Source organism: Melozone crissalis, unplaced genomic scaffold (assembly GCF_028551555.1).
Source record: "Melozone crissalis strain CALT ecotype California unplaced genomic scaffold, PUWL_Pcris_2 ptg000013l_1, whole genome shotgun sequence".
Lineage (NCBI taxonomy): Eukaryota > Metazoa > Chordata > Aves > Passeriformes > Passerellidae > Melozone > Melozone crissalis.
This window is the reverse complement of record NW_026535791.1, coordinates 3912052-3931352: the sequence shown is the minus strand read 5'-3', so window position 1 is coordinate 3931352 and position 19301 is coordinate 3912052. Positions and strand designations below refer to the sequence as shown.

At 42.0% G+C, this 19301-nt stretch overlaps 1 long non-coding RNA gene across 1 annotated transcript; it reads left to right on the top strand.

Annotated features, from left to right (window-relative positions):
- Window positions 1–89: 89 nt before the first annotated feature.
- On the top strand, window positions 90–1941 carry LOC128934379 (uncharacterized). The gene is made up of 2 exons (XR_008482850.1): window positions 90–175; window positions 1549–1941. It is a non-coding gene; the product is annotated as an uncharacterized LOC128934379 (long non-coding RNA).
- Window positions 1942–19301: the final 17360 nt, after the last annotated feature.

Below are 19301 nucleotides of genomic sequence, written 5' to 3'. Positions count from 1 at the left end.
CGGGAGATGCCCGCATAGCCCGAGTCCCCGCTGACATTGGCGGGGGGAGCGGGGCGGGCAGCGCCCTGCCCGCCCAGCCCCAGCTCGGCCCGGGGCCCGGCCCCGCCGCAGGGGAGGCGGAGGCGAGCCCGCCCCGCACCGCTCCGCAGCCCGGCCCCGGCCCGCTCTGCCGCAGGTAACCGGGCTGCCGCTGTCCCAAGCGGGCTTCAAACTCAGCTCCGGCGGGCCGCGGGAACTCGGGGAGCTGGGGCGGGTGGTGCGGGTCGGTATTGCCCACGCCGCAGTTTTTGCCTTCTCCGCTCTGGCCCCCCGCCCCGGCAGTGCGCAGCCCTCCCGCTCTGCCCCTGCGCTGCCGGGGGCAGCTTCGGGGATGCCGCTGGCGGTGCGGGGAGCGCCGGGGCCCCGCCGCCGCCCGGGACGCCCCGCGGGCCACCCGTGGCTCCTAGCTCGGCCCCAGTGTGTAAGAGCGCGCTGGAGAGAAGGGAGAAGCGAGTAGGAGGTGGTACGGGGGGAGATAGGGGTGCAGTGCGAAATATGTGTTCTCCTTGCCCCCAACCCCTCCCCCGCCCCCCAAAATGAAGTTATTTAAAACTGTCGGGAGAGACTCGGCAAGTGGAGAGAGGGTTTCTGTTTCTTCTTACGATGCCCAGAATTGGTGTTATTGTGGTTTTGCCCTTCGAAAAGAGCTGTGTGAATCAGCAAAGGGCCAGAAGGTCTCCTGCATTTGCAAAAGCGTTCTTGAGCAGAGCTCAAGGACTGGGCACGATGCGGAGCCTTGCACAGGGGAGAGGACACTCTGGCAAACCCTTGAATTGAGCACAAAACCTAAAGACAGGCTCATTTGGGAATGGTGGGGGGAGAGAGAGAGAGGCAGGGAGAAAAGGAGGAGAAATATAATATCTTGGGGGCTGGGGGAAGAGATTGCATGGTGTGAATGATGATGTGCACCGCTGAGGTAGAGGGGTCCAGGAAGGTCATTGGTGGAGCCTTGAAAGAGAACTCTAGAGAAGGAGAATTTTGCCAGGGGGTTAATTAAAAATAATCGACTCTGCATGTCCTCCTCCTCGATGGGCATGCGGTAGAGGGGGTGGCTCTCCTTGCCTTCCCCACCACAAAAGGCAGCAGTCCAGCTCTGACTGGTGCAGCTTTCCTGCATCCCTCTGCTTGCCAATGTGACTAAACACAAGAGGAGGGAGAGAGACTAGTTTCCATGTCTAGCGGGGAAACTGCAGCAGGGAAAAGCTGTGTCCTGAATCCACACGGACCTTTAGGGAACTGACTCACGCCAGTGGTGCAGGAGCCACCCCCCCTTTTATTTGACTCTAACAGTCTTTATTGCAATTTGAAGGACAGGATGCAGAAGCTTCAGAGCAGGGTCACATCACTCTAGTTCTGTACAAACCTACAAAAAAAAGAGTTGCTGCATGTCAGCCCATGCATTTCAATATGCAGGAACAGAAAAAAAAAACCCCAACACCAAAACAGAAAAACCCTTGCTCTCTAGCAAATAGTTCCAAAGCATTCATCCTTTTTTCTTTTTTTTTTTAGGATTTAAGGACACTGCTCTCACACACTGGTTATATCAGCGTGAACAACTGCAGAATGACTTGGGAAAAACTGCAGAACTCACCATGTCAAAAATCATCATTCTTTATCAAGTGGATCATGGCAGTACCCAGAGGCCCCATTCGGGGCTCACAGCTCCATTGTGTCGGATACTGTAGACACATGTAATAAGAGAGATGGTCTATGCCCAAAGAGCTTATGATCTTAACCCATGATGAAAGACAACAGGTGTATAGTACAAACCCATGGGGGAAGGATAAGGGAAAAACAGCCTTGAGAATAAAAAGCAACAGGCCCAGCCGGTGACAAGTGTTTGGTGTCAGAAGGAAGTTTTAAGGAGATTTGAAGGAGAACAATAAAGGAGCTTTACGGTTATTAATGGGGAGATTTTTTCCATGCATAATGGCTAACCTGGAAGAGAACATAAAATTGCTTGTTAAAAAATTGCACTGCAGAAAAGTGAAGGTTTGTGCCACTGGCAAAGCAGAGGGGAATATTGCCGAGTGACCATAAGGGCCTGGTATCTGGTGTGCTCTCAGGAAAGAGGTTCCCATCTCCTTTCTAGTGCTTTAAATTCACATTTCTAGTCCCAGTGAAGAGTATAATATGGATTTTTTTCTTTACTTCAGGCTTCAGTATTTTCTATGTTGTACTTCACACCAGCTTACCTTATGAAAAATATCTTAAGGTAAAGAAGAAAGTATTGGAATAGTTGCCTTTTTTTTTTTTATTGTTAAAGGACTTAAATGAAAGCCTACAGGTTATTTGCTATAGGAAGTTTAGTGTTATAGAAGTGTTATCTAAGTTGAGGCTTTGATGTCTGAATTACTCATAAGTATCAAAGCCACATATGAATTATGCAGGACATCCCCAAAATTATACCCATCTGTGAGTAGGTGGTATTCCAACCTTGCTTCACATAAAATCTATGTGTGATGTGTAATGTCAAACTTACCCCTTACAGAAGTTTGGCATTGCTGATAGCTGGGGCTGTATTAAAAACCTACACTTTTATCCCCAAGACACTGAGGCAGGAACATCCCTAGCTCCCCTCTACTCGAGATTCACACCCACTTCCCTTATACCCTCCTGGAATTAAAGACTGCATCTGCCACAGTGAGTCATCAAGAGCTTACTCATCAGCTTTATGCAGGATTTTAACTCCTGAGAGCAGAACTGGTCAGAAGGATCCTGCATTTCTTGAGGAGTTCCTGGCACACGTTCTTCTCACATGTACCACACTAATGTGACACCTCTGTCAGGTTTTAGACATTATGGCACTTTTAAAAGAAAACTATTTCACCTGTACTCTGCCACCTAGTTTAGTTTAAAAAGATCATTTCACATATCATTTTTTGAGTGTCATATAAAAATAATTCAGCCTGCCAAAAGAGTTTTTTCTTGTTGTTGTTTTTTTTTTAAACTCCTCCTGTATTGTATAATTTCACCAAGAGCAGGTTCTTATTCTGGACCTTTAATGTATCTAACTCATTTATTTTCCATCCTTGCAGACAGAGAACTGAAAGACTCAGTTATTAAAAAGAGAGGTGTTATGACTTTCCCATGAAACACATGGCATTTGCCATTTTTACTAAAATGTCTTGAGGCAGAAAACTTTTAAAAGCTTTTTTATATGTATAAATTGAGAATAATATAAAAAGTAATGCTATTTTCAGCTTTCTTGACAAATAAGAATTTTTAGAGTATTTTGAAGCATGACACAAACCTGGATATAAGACTATTAATTAATCTCATCTCACTTGAGGCTGACAGAATTGAAACATCAAGCTATAAATGGCTTGTTCTTTAACACAGAGAAATAGGAGCAATTTTAGGGCACAAATCATCTGACCTATTCTAGGCATCTACTTTAGGATGACATGACTCATATGTTAAAGATGCTTAATTCTTCCTCGTGTATGGAGGGAGCCTATATTAGATGTAGACTTCTACATGACAGAGGTCTAGCTAGGACTGCATGGATCCCACCTGCTGCCTCATACATGTCATTGAGCATTTCCCCAGAATGGCTGGTGAGGGCACTAAACTATTAATACAGCCACAGAAATTAACACTCCAAAGAAAACTCATGTGATCTCAGCAATGAAAAATAACTGAAAGTCATGATTATCAAACATTAGATTGACTGGAAATAAAGAAAACATTTGTGAAAACAAAACAAAACAAAAAGCCATATGATTCAGGTTAACTGGATTAATGAAAGAAATGTCTACAATTCCAGAAAATTTAAATTGGAGGAATGTATTTGCTTTCTCACTTTAGAGACTGTAGAAAAAATAGCAGTATTTATGACCAAAAAGATTCCTATAAAAATTCCAGAATTAAGCAGGAAAAGGCCAGTTCATCAAAATTTCACACTAGAGTAGTGTAAAACATGCAGTTTAGATGGAAAATTCCAAGAAAACACCAGTGTCGGTGTCACCATGTGATACACAGCAACAGTGGGATATCTGACATGGACTTTTCATGGTGTTATGGCATTTTGCAGTGTACAGGAATCAGTGAATCACATAAATACTGGCAGAATATGATCTTTGTGATCATCTTAGGGAAGGAGTTATTAGGATAAAGTCAAGTGCATTGACACATGTGTCAACACAGTCTTTTTGAATGCACATCCCTGTTGGTGATACTTGAAGGTAGACAGGGTGATGTAAGTGTGAAAGCTGCCAAATATGTTTGCAATTTCTGTGGTGTGTTTATTTGTACATAGCTCATATCTGCTTATTTTAGTAATGAATTGATTGTCTACTGTGTTGCAAGTCCCTCCAGCTCAAGAGCCAAAGTGCCACTGAAAGGAGAAAAAGGGAGGAAATCAGGGTTGCCATGTGTGCAGGTGACCACAGAAGCCTCCACATGGCAAGCAATTTGTGTGGCAAGGCTCGCAGAACTGCTCATTATGAGAACTTCTTTGCCATGGCCAGTGCTTTGCTTGGTGCACCTTCCCTGCCCAAACAAGTGCCTCATCAGAGGTTTCTGCCCTCTTCATGCTCCCATACTGTCAGTGCTCACTTGTAGCAGCAGTCTCGGTAGGGTTTGCTAGCAGGCTGCACGGCATCCCGGAGGCTCTTCCTTTGGCTGATATTCTTCTCCTGTAGATGGTTCACTGCCTGACAGATGAGGCGGCCTTTGTACACCAACCAAGGCACATGGCTTGACCATCAGCTGGATGCTACTTACCAGCGCTAGACTGGAGCTGCAGACAGCAGCCAGGTCCTTGCCCCCTTGCCGGGCAGGGAGAAGGCGCCTCTCGGCACCTGCCCAGCTCGGCAGGAGCTGGTTCGTGCCCCACTTACCGCTCCGTGTGCGCTGCGGCAGGCGCGGCAGCAGCCCGGTGTGCCGTCCCCCCACGAATTAGGTCCGTGCCAGCTCCAGGATGGCTCTGTGCCCGCTTTCTGGAACGGCCAAAGGCCTTGAGAGCTTTCCCGACGGAAGGGATTACCTCTCCCTCCCCGGCACCCAGGACATTTCGTGCCGACCGGCCCCGAGCCCAGGCCTGCAGCGGCCGCCCGGGGCTGCTCCCCACGGGCCGCGCCGCTGACCCCGCCGGGGCAGGGGGGCCCGGGCGCGGCGGGCCGGGGGCTGCGGGCAGGGGCAGCCGCGCTTCTGCGGGGCTCTCTTGCCCTCTAGCGGGCAAAGCCAGCGGGGCGGCCCCGCCGTGCCCCCGGCCGGCGCTGCCGTGCCAGGCCGGAGCCCGCGGCCCGCTCTGCCGGAGCCCGACTCCCGCCCGGGACAGCCCCGCCAGGGCCGGGGCCGGGGCCAGGGCCGTGCCCTGGGGCCGGGCTGTGCTGCGGGAGCCGGGCAGCCGGGCAGGGCAGCGCGGCGGGAGCAGCGCTCCGAGCAGAGCGCCTGTCCAGGATGCCAGCACCGCTCAGCCAACTGCGGGGAGAGCGACCCGGCGCCACGGCCCAGGCCAGCAGCATGAAGAGCTGACGAACAAGATCATAATGGGGCAGTCAGGGACACCATTCGTCTTTGCGATTCCTTCAGCCGGTTTGGTGGCTGACCATGACCCCGTAGCTGCGACCACAGCTACGGATGAGGAGCCAAAGCGGAGCACGGGGCCGTGCACCCCAGCTGCTGGGCAAGCATCGTGTGCCCGCTGCTGCTGAAGAAGGGAGCAGTCACTGCGGACAAAGGAGTGCTGGGCACGCAGAGACCTGGAGGCAGCTCTGCATCAGCCCACAGCTGAGTGGGGTGGAAGTGATGCTGGAGGCCGTGTTTGGGAAAGGGAGGACATCTGCACTCATGTGGGGTGTTCTGACACACCATAATTTCAGCTCTTTAAGTTGCATGTGTTTACTAAGAACTCTCCTTTTCTGCTAATGGTTTAGAAAATATTTCAGTATTGCCATCTCCATCATCTTTTTCCTTCCTGGTTCCAAATCAATAAAAACTTAGTCCTTTCCTACATTATTTTAAGCATACTATCTCCATCTAACAGAAGTTCACACATTATCAGTAGGAATGCTTGCTTTACAAACGTTTTAGAAAACTCACATCTTTTAAAAAACTGGCAATGACTTTCTTCCTGTAGACTTCAGTTTGACTTTATCACTTTCCCCATTTTGCAGATAAATTTTATACTTTTTCTCCCTCCTCAATTTAAAAATTATTTTCAGTATTAAATATTGCATTTTTACTCTGACTGTTGTAACCACTGAACCACAATAGGCTTAAAAGTTATCCTTTTCATGAAATATACCTTGTTAGCCATCTAACAGAATTTGTTTTCTTCCTCTCTAAAGCTTTCCTACTCTTGCTTATAATTTCCCTTTTTTAGGGAATCACTGATACCTCTGGGGTCACCATCCCCTGTCATGACTCCTTGAGGTAGGGCAGTGATGAGAAAGTCCTCTCTTTGCTGGTAGTAAATTTAGTTGGGTCACTTGGAATGCATCACTCGGAAACCTCCACTCTCAGCTGCAGTTATTATAATCCTTTGCATGCCTGTGTCCGTTTCATTTGCTTAAATGCTATCCAATTACTTTGTTGATAACTAACATATTTTGCATGGTTTTGCATATTTTGCATGGTGATTTTCTTAATCATTCTGTTGCTATTTCACCAATAACTCAACAGTATGTAACTGCACTCTGATTCAGTAATGTGAAGGAACGGAATATAACAATTTGCTTTAAATAACTACCCTGGATATTATACTAATGCTTTCCTTTTGGTTGACCAAGACAAAAGTATCTCTGACTGGAATCTGGCTTGTTTCTCCTGAACTTACTGCTTTGACAGCAAGACTGGAGACCCTTCCCTCTTGTACGGGGAGGAAAGGGGGAGAAGCTCTGGAGAAGTCAGTAGCTGTGGGGAGCCGAGCTGCAAGATTCCTAAGCCATTCCCCACAGAGGACTGCCATCTTCTGTTTAAGCCATTTCTGTTTGCCCAACCTAAGTTTATAAAAAAACTGGGCAAAAGGTGAAGGGGGAAGAGAAGGGACCACACTGCACAAAGTGCCATTGGCGTGATCTTTTCATATGCTGTTGTGAGCTACAAAAATATTTTATATAGTGTCCTATTTGCTGGTGAAGAATTGGAAATGTCTGTGATGTGTATCTAAGGTATTTCAGATAAGGAGTTTTTCTACTCCACATCTTTGCCATGAAAAGCTACAAGCCATGTTTGCTGTTACACAGGGAGTTAATGGTAATAGCTGCACCTTCTAGGTTTAAAATAAGTGAATTCAGGCTTACCAGAGAAGGATAAAGAAACCAACAGAGGTTCTTGAGCTACTACACAGCCCTCAATGTGACTCTCCCTGCCTCTCTCTGGATGTCAAGGCACTGCTTTTATGAAGGTCACCAAAAGACTTCTGAGTACCAGGCTGTATCTTTATCCATAGCTGGAATATCTCCTCCCTGCGGAGGAGCAGAACAGAAAAGAGTCTTCATTCCTTTGCCCCCACTCCTCAAAATTCATACTGACTTCCACATCCTACCCTACTTTTCTCAGAAAAAAATTCCAAGGAGATGAAAAGCTCTCTACTAACAAGAATTTGCTTCTCTGCTTTCATGGCTGCTCTTGACAAAAAACAGGTTTCCCACCCTGTTGTTTAGATTTCATCACAGTTTGCAAACCTGAAATCCACCATAGGAATTTTAGTCCCCTCCCAGAAGCTGTTATTCCAAGAGAGCTTAGAAATTCATCAGAGGATCTGAAAAACACATCAGCACTGGGAATCCACAACTAGGATTTCATGCCAGAAATAGGTGCCGCCTGAACTACTTTGCTTTTTCTAGGCATTGCAGTGAAATCACTGACAGGGAATGGGGAAATGAACTGTTCAGGAGGTTCCTCTGCTTTAAATATTGCTCTAGGTTTGAGGAGGAGAATGGCAATTACTGTCAGAGATTCTCAGGGACTGACTTTATCGCACAACTAAGCATTGAGAACTCACTTCTGCAGATACGAACAAATTGGCTGTGACTACCTTGCTGTTACTGCAGTAGCACTGCAGCCAACAGAACTAAGCATGCAAATGTGAGACATCAGGCAGACATCTAGTATTAAGTATCCTGCTTTTTTTAATGGGGCACAGGCTTGTGAAGAAACACATGGCAAAACTGAAGGAAAATTATCTTGCCAAGCCTCATGTTATGCTATTTGTATAAATCTTGATATGAACAAGCAGAAGGAATTTGCTTGAACTTTTTTTGAAAATTCGTACCTTGTGTTCTTGCCATCATCTGAGTGTTCCAGCTCTGCATGTGGGAACCTGGTTCTGCTACCCTGCTGAGGGCTGCTAAGGAGAGCTCTGATACAAGCTTATAAGCTTGCTCCCTTCTCTAGACTGATGTGCTCTGGTTGTGTCTTCCAGTGGAGTGATAGTGATGACACTGCAAACCCCTCTCTTCAAAAAAAAAAGGAGCAAACTCCCCCCTTAGGTAAGCTACCACAGCACCACTCTATTGCTGGAGTGTTAACAATTTATACAAATGCAAAACAAGCAAATTTGAGTATTTTATTCCCTCGGGTAAAAAATCCTTTTCTAGTTCATCACTGCAAACACTCAGAATTTGTGGGTCATTCTCAGTCACAGCTTACATAATTAGGAAGCTGTGGAAGTCATCATAGATGGACAGATGAAAGCAAAATCCAGGTATACCAAGAACAGGGAGATGAGTCAAAGATCCAAGAACTGCTTAAACATTTGCAGAGTCGCGCAGTGAATTTCTGGAAAGGCTGTTTGCAGTCCAGGTGCTCAAAATACGTGACTCTCAACTGTAAAAGTGCGAGGACTGAGGGCTCAGTAAATGTACTTGAATAGTCCTCTCTGTAAATTTGATTGTCACTCTATTTTTCCTGCATGCAGATTTTGGTCCAGTAGTCCTCATATTTTATTTATAATTTAGGTCATATGCTGCTTTCATAATTTTTGTCTAGTCATTTAAAGCATCTTTGCACAGTATTCAGACAAGAGGAAATATTGGGGGTTTATTATTATTATTATATTTTCAATTTTCCTTGGGTTTAAGCAAAGTCTATATAGTGCAGAGTCTATGAAACACTTCAAATTCACTTTGAAACTTTACTTCAATGCTATTCAAAAGTTGAGGCATTAGAGTTGTCCATGAACAGTGAGAATGAAGCTCATTTCTTAACATTTCTGAAAGGTAAAAGCAAATCTGTAAGCCTTTTAAGTAATTTTTAAGCAACTTTTTAAGTGATCACAAACACTCATTCATAACACACGCAAATGTCACACTCAAAAAAGAACTATACTGGAAACACGCTTTTAAAAAAGTCAGCCTTTTAATAAGGATGTTTTACAAGTGGGTCTCTCTTAGAATAGAGAATCAAAAAACTTCCATTACTGAAATAACTTTAAATTATGCATTTATAAGAGCAAAAATTCAAAAATTAGAGCCCAAATTAAGACTGAAAGGCTAAGATTCTCAGAACTGTTCATTGGTGTCTCTTTTTGGCTCATTACATTCAAAACCTCTGAAGATGCCTTACATGAGTGCTCAGTAAGTGAACTGCAGGAAATACTTGGAGAAAATTAGGTTCATTAAGATCTCTTCATTGAATCATAGAATTGTTTAGATTGGAAAAGAACCCTAAGATCATTGAATCCAACCATTAGCCCAGCACTGTCTGCTGCCACTAACCCATGTCCGTAAGAGCCACATATACAATGACTTAAATACCTCCAGGGATGGTGACTCCACAATTTCCTGGGGCAGCCTGTTCCAATGATTGATAACTCTTTCCAAGAAGAAATTTTTTTCTAATATCCAGTCTAAACCTACTCTGGAACAACTTGAGGCCATTCTCTTCCACCCTATCACTCATTACCTGGGAGGAGAGACCAACCCCCACCTGGCTACAGCCCAGCCTCCTTTCAGGCAGTTGTGGAGAGGGATAAGGTTGCCCCTGAGCCTCCTTTCCTCCAGGTGAAAAAACCCCAGCTTTTCCTCACAGCACTTGTGCTCCAGACCCTTCCCCAGCTCCATTGCCCTTCCCTGGACACGCTCCAGCCCCTCAATGTCTCTCTGGCACTGAGGGGCCCCGAACTGAGCACAGGATTGGAGCTGTGGCCTCAGCAGTGCTGGGTACAGGGGGATGGTCACTGCCCTGCTCCTGCTGGCCACACCTGGCTGATCCAGGCCAGGATGCCATCGGCCTTCTGGGCCACCTGGGCACACTCTGGATCATGTTCAGCTGCTGTTTGCCAGCACCCCCAGGTCCTTTTCCACCAGGCAGCTTCCCAGGCACTCTGCCCCAAGTCTATAGGGTTGCATGAGGTTGTTGCGACTCCTCAATGTCTTTAACTATTTAATTACTTATATCCTAAGTAAGGATAAGGATTTCAGTGCCTGAGGATAAGCTCCCACTGTTCAAAATTCCTGGCCTTATCTTTTTGCAGTGAGATCACACTTCCATTAATATGTGGCACTTTTTTCATATGAAAATTTACTCTATACCACTTCATACCTCCTCAGCCCTTCTGAAAATTATGTCAACTCACACTAACCACTACAGGTTTCCTATTTCATAGGATACACAGACATCACTAAAGATTTCCTGTTTCATGGATATACAGCTATGATCTTTGCTCTAGAGTATTTGGGAAATACTAACACATTGGGAAATCCTACCACATTATGGAGAACAGACATGAGCTGCCAAGAAGGCCAATAAGCATAGCACTTTTTAATTCATGGTACCTTCACATGATTCTTAAGCAAACTAAGAAAAGCTGGTGCAGGCAATATGACAGCATGAGATATACACCATGAGACAAAGCTCAATACTAAATTCTGCCTGTAACTGGCCTTCCCAGCAATTCCTTTCAAGAGTAGTCCTTAGATAAGCTATTCCTGAGTAGAAGATAAAATTAGATAATTTTTACATCTTTAAACAGCATTTAAGAAAGGAGATCACAGTCTTTATTCCTTTTCCCATTAAACACAGAGCAGCCTGACTCTTCCCCTACACTTCTTAGGTGGGCAGCACAGGCATACAACTCACAGCTATTGAGTGTTCAGGGACTTAGGGCTAACTGTGGCTGCTTTGACCCTCAAGACTTCAGCCACCTTTGAGACACTGCTAATGCAAATCCTACCTCTGTCCACAGGCCAAAAATATTCAGCAGCAACCTCAAACCTCCTGAGGCAAGATTCACACAAGTGGTTCAAGTTTCAACTGCTTGATGGTATAGAACTGCATGAACTTAAGCAGTTTCTCCACGGGGGAATAAAAACAGCTCAACTCGAGGTGAGTTATGCCTAGAACATTACAAAACATTAATTCACACTGAGCTGGAGAGGAAAAGCTCCCAACATTGTACTGTTTCTTGAGCACCCTTGCTCCTCCTAATGCTGATATTTAGAATTCATATAACTGCTGAAAATTAATATAGATTAGGCTGCATTTACAAAAAAAAAAAGATTGTTCCATCTTCACTGAGAACCAGACTGGGTACCTACAGACACTAATGAAGAAAAAGGCAAAATTCCTATTTCATGAAAGATAGAGGTCCCAGTCCTCCAAACAAACCAGCAGTTTAGACTGACAGGCAAGGATTTCTCACGCTGCAGAATGCTGTCTCATGCTCTTTGGAGGACGTCTGTTCCCAGTCACGACAGCCTAGCTGGTTCCCATCAGTTTCAGCATTTCAATAGTACTGACTGCCTCTGCATGGCAAGTACTGTTGAGTCTGCAGAAACTCATCCAATCTCTTTTTGCTGACAGCATAAACTATGAGATTACTGTGTCATGTGAGCTGTTTTTACGTCTTGTCTTCTGGGGTTTGTTTTCTCCCTCTGATTGCTTCTAATTATTGAAGGTTCTTACTCTTCCCTACTTCTTTACTTTTTGAGCAAGGTGCAATCAATTCAATTCAATCATCTTTGATCTCATCTCCAGTTCTGCTATCAGTATGGAGCTATCTCATCATCTCCACATTTCACTGCTGCCCTGCCTTTCTTCTTAGTCATGCTTTAATGTGGCTGTTTGATGACTAAGGCAAGAAATACTTACTCATGTGCTGTGTCCTCAAGCTCTGAATCACTCAGCACAAAATTCTAGCATTTTGCTCTTAAGAATAATACCCAGAGACTTTGCAGTGGGTATTATGACATTTCATCATGTTCCTACCTTTCTACTAAAAGTTCATTTAGTTCTTCTCCTGTAGCAATAAGATCCTCTTCAACTTTTTTTACTAAATTTGTCATCTTCAAACTATGAGACTCCTCAAAGAACTATGTCTGTAAAACAGAGACCAAAAGAATATGGAATTCTAGAGCAAGACCTTGTATGTTCATACCAGCTATGGCCCCTGTGCCATGACCTCTTGGTCAAAACTACCTTCAGCACCACGGGCTCTGCATCATAGCACAGACATCTTCTGAATTAGCCAGGGGTTAATATTCTCCTCCTCCCACTTGTGACTTGAGCATCCTCAGCTGTGGAGGGTTAGAACTACAGCAGAGCCAGATGAACAGCTGACTCACTGTGCTCTGCCAATGGTGTACCACATCCACACAGAGAAAATCCCCTTTGCACAAAGTGGTCACTAGAAATGCTGAAACCTCAAGCTCTTCCTTAATTAAGCTTTTCAATATTAAGCAAAATTTCAGTCATTTTTTTAAAATTGTCTTTCTTTGTATTTGTATGACCATTATTCCCAGTGATTTCTAAGTGGCAATGTACCTCCAGGAGAGGTACAATATATTGGTTCTCTGGAACACTTCTTTTTTGTCCTTGTTTAACTCTTTTGCCGGTTTTAGTACAGCCAGCAGTCTTTAACAGATGACAAACCATAAAGAAACATAATTTCAGATCTTAAATATCTAGAAGTCTGTAGAAGTCCTTGGAAAAAACTAAAACTCTGCTTCAGTTTAAATTGTGTACACAAAGACAAAAGGCAGCACCTTAGGGAATTAGAAATCTCCACAATACAAATGCAACTAATAGAGCCCCAAAATAAGAGGCTGTCAACATATATCAATAAATAAAACACAATCTGTGCCACAGACTTGGTTAAGAGGACTGGGGGACCAAGACTCAGAGGAGACTAACATGAGCTACAAGAAAAGACCTAACTTTTTGTGTTTCTGTTGGATTGGTTCTGAACAGGCCTTACACTCAGCACTTCCTGACATGAAACCTTGATCCAGAAGCCTTCCATGCACAAATCTCATCCAGAATTCAGCAGAAATGTGGTGGATGCAGAATTCACGGGATTACATCTGGTATGCCATGTACAGTGGCAAGTGCTCATATAAGCACATGAACAGCATGTTCTTTCTAACAGAAATTTAGAGATTTGTAGGCAGAGTTGCAGGGCTATGTTATAAAGGCACACTCTAAGTCACTGCCAAATCTAAAAAGAAGACAGCCTGGGGTTCTAACCTTCATTCCAGTTTGCAACATGTAAAAGCTACAGATAAATACAACTCCTCTTCCTCCTCTCATCATCATAACACCTCTGATCACAACATTTTAAAATCTTTTTCAGGCTGCTAATTCAATGCCCACCAGCAATTCTGTTCTTTCCTATACAAGCACATTTTTAATGTTATCCTATCTGAAATTCAAGTCTGGTAAATATAATAAATTTGATTATAACTTAGATTCCCTAGTTATTAAATTAGCTTATTTTCAGAAACCATGCTGAATCTAAAGGAGAAAAAGCAGCAAATTATACCTGTCAGCTCTAATGCATTTATAACTATATGAATAAAAGATGTGATTCATCATAGATAATAAGTCTTGCAAAAACTTTGGGTGAGCTGAGAAAATAATGCTAATAGCTTTGCAAAACTACTTATAATTTAAAATCATTTGAGTGGTGAGGAAAACGTAGCAGATTCTAAGGACTACAAAGTGGTTGAAATTCCATTAAATTTGCTCTTGCAGAATTTCTCTTTTTGTGTAAAACCACAGCAATAATTTTTTCTTTCATAACTGCTGAAGTAAGATCAGGTATGGAGAAACGAGACAAAACATCTTTTGTGAGTAAGCATTTTAGCATTGTCTGATTTGCTAGACGACAGTATAAACTCTCACTTTGTACCCATGAGCCTAACACACAGTATTATTTATTACATCTATGACAACAGAGTTGTGTTTTGTATAGTATCAGTACTGTAACTCCAGGATGCACAGGAAAAGCCAGGACAGATGACTTTAATGTCTAAACCCATTTCTGTAGAACATTCACTATTTGTTCTGGCTAAGCTGTTTCTAAGGGTAGGGGATGAAGATGATGAATAAGGCAGATTAAGTTTTAGGCTATCAAGTGTAAGTAGAAGTACAAAAGATACGTTCTGGACTGAAGTCTGGAATAGTTTTGCCAGTTTCTTCAAGCATCTTAAAATCTTACAGATTGTCTCAGTTTGGGAATATAAGGGATTTTAAACTTACATCATTATATATAAAGGAATTAGAATGAGGGGCACTAAATGAGGCATAAAGTCAATGGTAATGGTTTCCACCATGCTTTAGACATTTTTTCTTCCATCTTCTTGTTACTTGCTTTTATTGAACCATAGTCTGTCCCATTTCTTCAGAATGTAAGTTACAACAAATTAGTAGATATAAGAAAGCGATGAGTAGTAGCATCAGACTGACAGACATCCTTGCATTTAAAATAAAATGTGGATGCCAAAAGTTTGGTAAGGCAAAAATTTTATTTTATTTTTTAAAATTTGCAAAATTTGGACCAAAACCTGTCCAAATAAAGTAATATTTGCAGAAAATATGTTACAAATAGCACCTGCCTCTGGGGATTATTTCCAGCTCTGTCACTATCTTGTTTTAAGATTTTAGACAAATCATTCCAGCCTAATGTGTTCCATGGCACAAAAAATAAGATAATCAACCTCTAGTGACCCTACACAGATGCTGCAATACCTAGGTCTTGATAAGGTACCCTGACCTTTCAGAGCAGCAGAGTCCCCTATTGCTCTCCCTGCAGGGATTCTGGTACCATCCCAACTACCAGTGGCAGTTGAGTTACTGGCAATCAGCAAGTAAACCTAGCTGCTGAATTTACCAGTATAACATATAATAAAACAGATTACATAAAAAGAGATTGAGGAGGAGAGCACACTAAAAGGAGAAGAAGAAAAAAGAGATTCCATGGGTGTTAAGTAATTTAGATCCTACTTAACCTGCAACAAAAACAGCTGCCTACTATTTGTTCACTATAATAATGCAATACTTATTCCTCAAACTTGTCTTCCACTTCATCCATCATCCAGGTCTGACAAGAGCAGAGGGCTCTCTGGGTGCTGAGATGTTACCAGCACTGACAGACCACTGTTATGGGTAGATTTGGAGTAAGGTCACACCACGGATAGTTCCTGCTTTCCAGCATGTTTCCCACAGACTCTTCTGGTGCTTCACAGGTGTCAGCTTCCTGGAGCTTCTCAGGGCTAATGGACTGGGAGGCTCCTGACTGACCTAAGGTCCTCTGAGTGAACATGGCACTTTCTCTTGCTGCTGTGAAGAACAATAAATAACTTGCTGTCATCAGTCACTGCCTCCCTTCTAACAGAACCCCACCCACCTCAACTCAGGGGCAATCTAGCATGGCATGCTGAGCACTCCTAAATGCCTTCAACTAACACAGGGAGGTAGGCAAGCATCCTCTGGAACACTGGATAATCTACCATTGTGAGCTCCCTCCAACTCTCTCTGCAGCAAATGACAGCAGTAATTCTTGAACTGACAGAGGATATATATATTTTTCACGTAAGTCAAGACACAAAAAAGACAAAAATTCCAGTGCTCCCAAATACAGATGTTCACAAGCCTAGTAACAAGTTAGTACACAGAGAGGGAATGAGGATATCACAACTTCTCCCATGCAACATTCTTCCCTCAGTTACATCTTGAAGTAACACATCCCTGCTTTCATCTGTCATCAGGGTGGCACCCCATAATCAAACTCTGTCTGACTATCTCATTTGTTGCCAACTCTGACAGCATTTGTGCCCAGCAAGTTTGATATCCAGATCTGCAAGAGTTCCTTTCCAAAAATCTCTGCAGCAACTAGACACAGTAAAGAAAAGCAGTTTAAAGTATAGACATTTACAGCTGCACAAAAATAATCTCTGTTCCCCTTACAGTCAGAGAGACTGATACAGGTATTTCTTTGCTAGAGATTCAACTGAGCCACTTGAACAATTATCTTGGGATAAGACAACTTATGCCAAAGATGATTACTTACCCCATTAACAAGAGCATAAGGTGATAAATCCAGATACAGACACCCGTATGTAGACATTTCTTTTTAGTGGGATGAAACTTATCCACATCTAACACACCTCTGCCCTTTGACAAAAACCTTCTTGTGCATGCTTTAGTCCTGCCAGTCTCTTCTGTTCCTCAGAAACTGGGTTATGGCTGATTTGCTGTGGATCCTCTGGACTACTCCAACTAAATCTCTCCATTATAGACCAGCCACAGAGAGTCTACACCTATGCAGCAGAAACATGAGACCCATAAACAATATAAATGCCATGGGAGCAGGAGATTCCCTAAGCCTTGTGAACATGAGACAGTCTGTGTATGTCAACTTTTTGCTCTTGGCATAGCTTATGCCTTCTTGGACACATGCAATTCAGATATTCCAGAATATCAACTCCTTCAAGCTCCCTCAAGACCTTTCACTTCTCTAGAAAAAGGTTATGTAATGGCTTGGAAAACCTCTCTGGCTGTACTCAGCAAAACAGCTCCTGCCTGACTACTGCCAAAAGGGGACTGTCAGCTTTATCCATAGCTTTGCCAGGGATTTTTATTAGTGCCATTATTACTGTGCTTTTCTGAGAGGATCCAACAGCAGCTTTGGTGCAGCTACAGACTGAGGATCCCTCACCAGCAAATATATCAAGACTGCCCACAATATTCACACAAATAGTAAAGCTGGTTTTCAGCTCTGCAAGTGCCAAATGCAGACACCTATGGAAAAAGATTCTGCTGACTACAATGAACTTCATATTAGGACTTCCAAATTTTGAAGAAAGGATTGCAGAATCTTCTATAGTGAAGCTGTGTGTCTACCACACACTCCTTCTATTAGGTTAGATAATATTAAACAACTAAACACATACATGGAAAATAATCATGCCTTCCCCCTGCTTATATAAAAATAGGTGCTTATACAAAAATAGGTGCAATCACAGCTCATAAATAGTATTGTGAGCAAAAGAAGTAAACACTGTTTGAAATAATGGGATACATTACAGAAAACAGTAATTTAGAGTTTTATTATTTCTTTCTTTTTCACAGAAATAATTATATACACTTCACCATCTTCAGTAGTATTAAGGATGTGATAATTAAGGTAACTTTAATAAATCACAGTAGCAGAACAACATGTTATTAATAGTTACTCTAGACTGTGGTCTGGGAAAAGAAACAAGAAATAAATATATGATGCTGCTTCTACTTCAACATTTCCAGAAAACACATATTTTAAAAATATTTTACAGGTTACAATACTGATAATTCTATAATTGTTTCTTTGGTAATACTGTGAAGTAATGCCTTGCCATCTTTATAGTATTTTTTGAACTACATAATAATAGTTATTTTAAATTATATCAGTCTCAGTCACATTGCATTTAAAAATATAAAGTCAAGAGTCCCTAATAAATCCTTCTGGTTTTTCAGGTAACACAGATAAAATTAACTTCACTAATCTGGACATGTTTTATTGTACTCTTATGCACAATTTCTATCCCTCTCTCTTTTTAAGTACAGAATCTATACAGCAGAAAGTCTTAGGCAATCTTAACTATAGTTATTGCTGCCAACTCTTCTTATAAAATTCAGGGTGAAATACTGGTATAATTAAAATTGATTGCAATGCTCACACTGATTTCAGAGAATGAAAGAAAAGAGAAGAAACACCCCCTGAAATATAGCAAGGTCCCAGCAACACAATTCTGTATTTACATAAGAAGCACTGGTAATATGATTTCAGGAAATCCTATGATAAATATATTTTAGGCAAAATATATACATAAATGTGCATATATTTGTTTGTACACAAAAGTACAGGTTAAAGGTCAAAATGACAGGATCCCACTTAGACATAGGTCTCTTCTTTTTAATCAGTGCTAGCAGCACTGCAGAAGAATGTTTGCAAGGGAAGAAAAATGAAGAATAACTTATTCAGGTGAAAACATGAGGAAAATACAAGCGCTAAAACACATCATGTAATTCCATTACTTAAAATGTTTTCAAGGGACCTCTATTATTGTTGCAAAACTGCAATGGGATCTTATCATTAAAAGATAAAACAGCAGTTGAACTACAGTTCTCATCTAATAGCAAGAAAGCCTCCACTCTTCAAATATTTATGTATACAGTTAATTTTAGGCAGTCAAAGTAGTTTTACTTCAGACCACAGAATTTTTCAAAATGCTTAAAATTAGGTATAATATATGAAATTTGTCACAGAACTGAGACCTATAGCCTTACTTGGAAAGTAATAGCAAATAAACTTTCCAAATTTAAAAAATGAATATTCCTTCACAAAAGAGAATAACTTTTGATCTGCCTTTTGTATTCACATTGTCTGTGTAACATTTCTTTAATAAATCAAATATTTGTCACAAAAAGGTCACTGCCAACTTAGAAACTGCATTTTAAAATCTTTCCAATTCCATTACTGTTATCTTCCATTCTCAAATTAATTTTTTTAAGTAAGAATTTTGCTTTCAACTCTTTTTCTCTGATTTTCAACTTCACTTAAAAAAAGTAATTCTAAAGTTTGATGGAACTTGTGTTACATATACCAGCAAAGTTTTTCAGCTAACTACATACAAAAAGTGTGAGAAGACAGTGTGTTAGAAAGGTCAGTATAAATGAATGCTATGAGAGGTATTTGGGGACACTTATCTTAGATAAATTTTAATTCTTTTCCTTTTAAATGGACTCTATCATGATAAGCTTTCAAGTAACTTTAGCAAGTTGAAAATATTTGGAGATAAGCTATATTTATAGTGTAGCTCCTAACTGCAAAGATTGCTGTGAACTCTTATTTATGAGCTGAATAGTGTTATCTAGCCACAAAGTGCTCATATTTATTTTCAGATCTACTAGTGGATGAATGTTGACTGTCTAGTAATTAGTTCCATTTCCACCATCTCCAAAGCATACAAAACAACTGGACTTTTTGTAAACTAACAGCTTAAAAGATTCTTCATTGGAGGAAGGTAATTCAGATTCCTTGAAAGTAATCT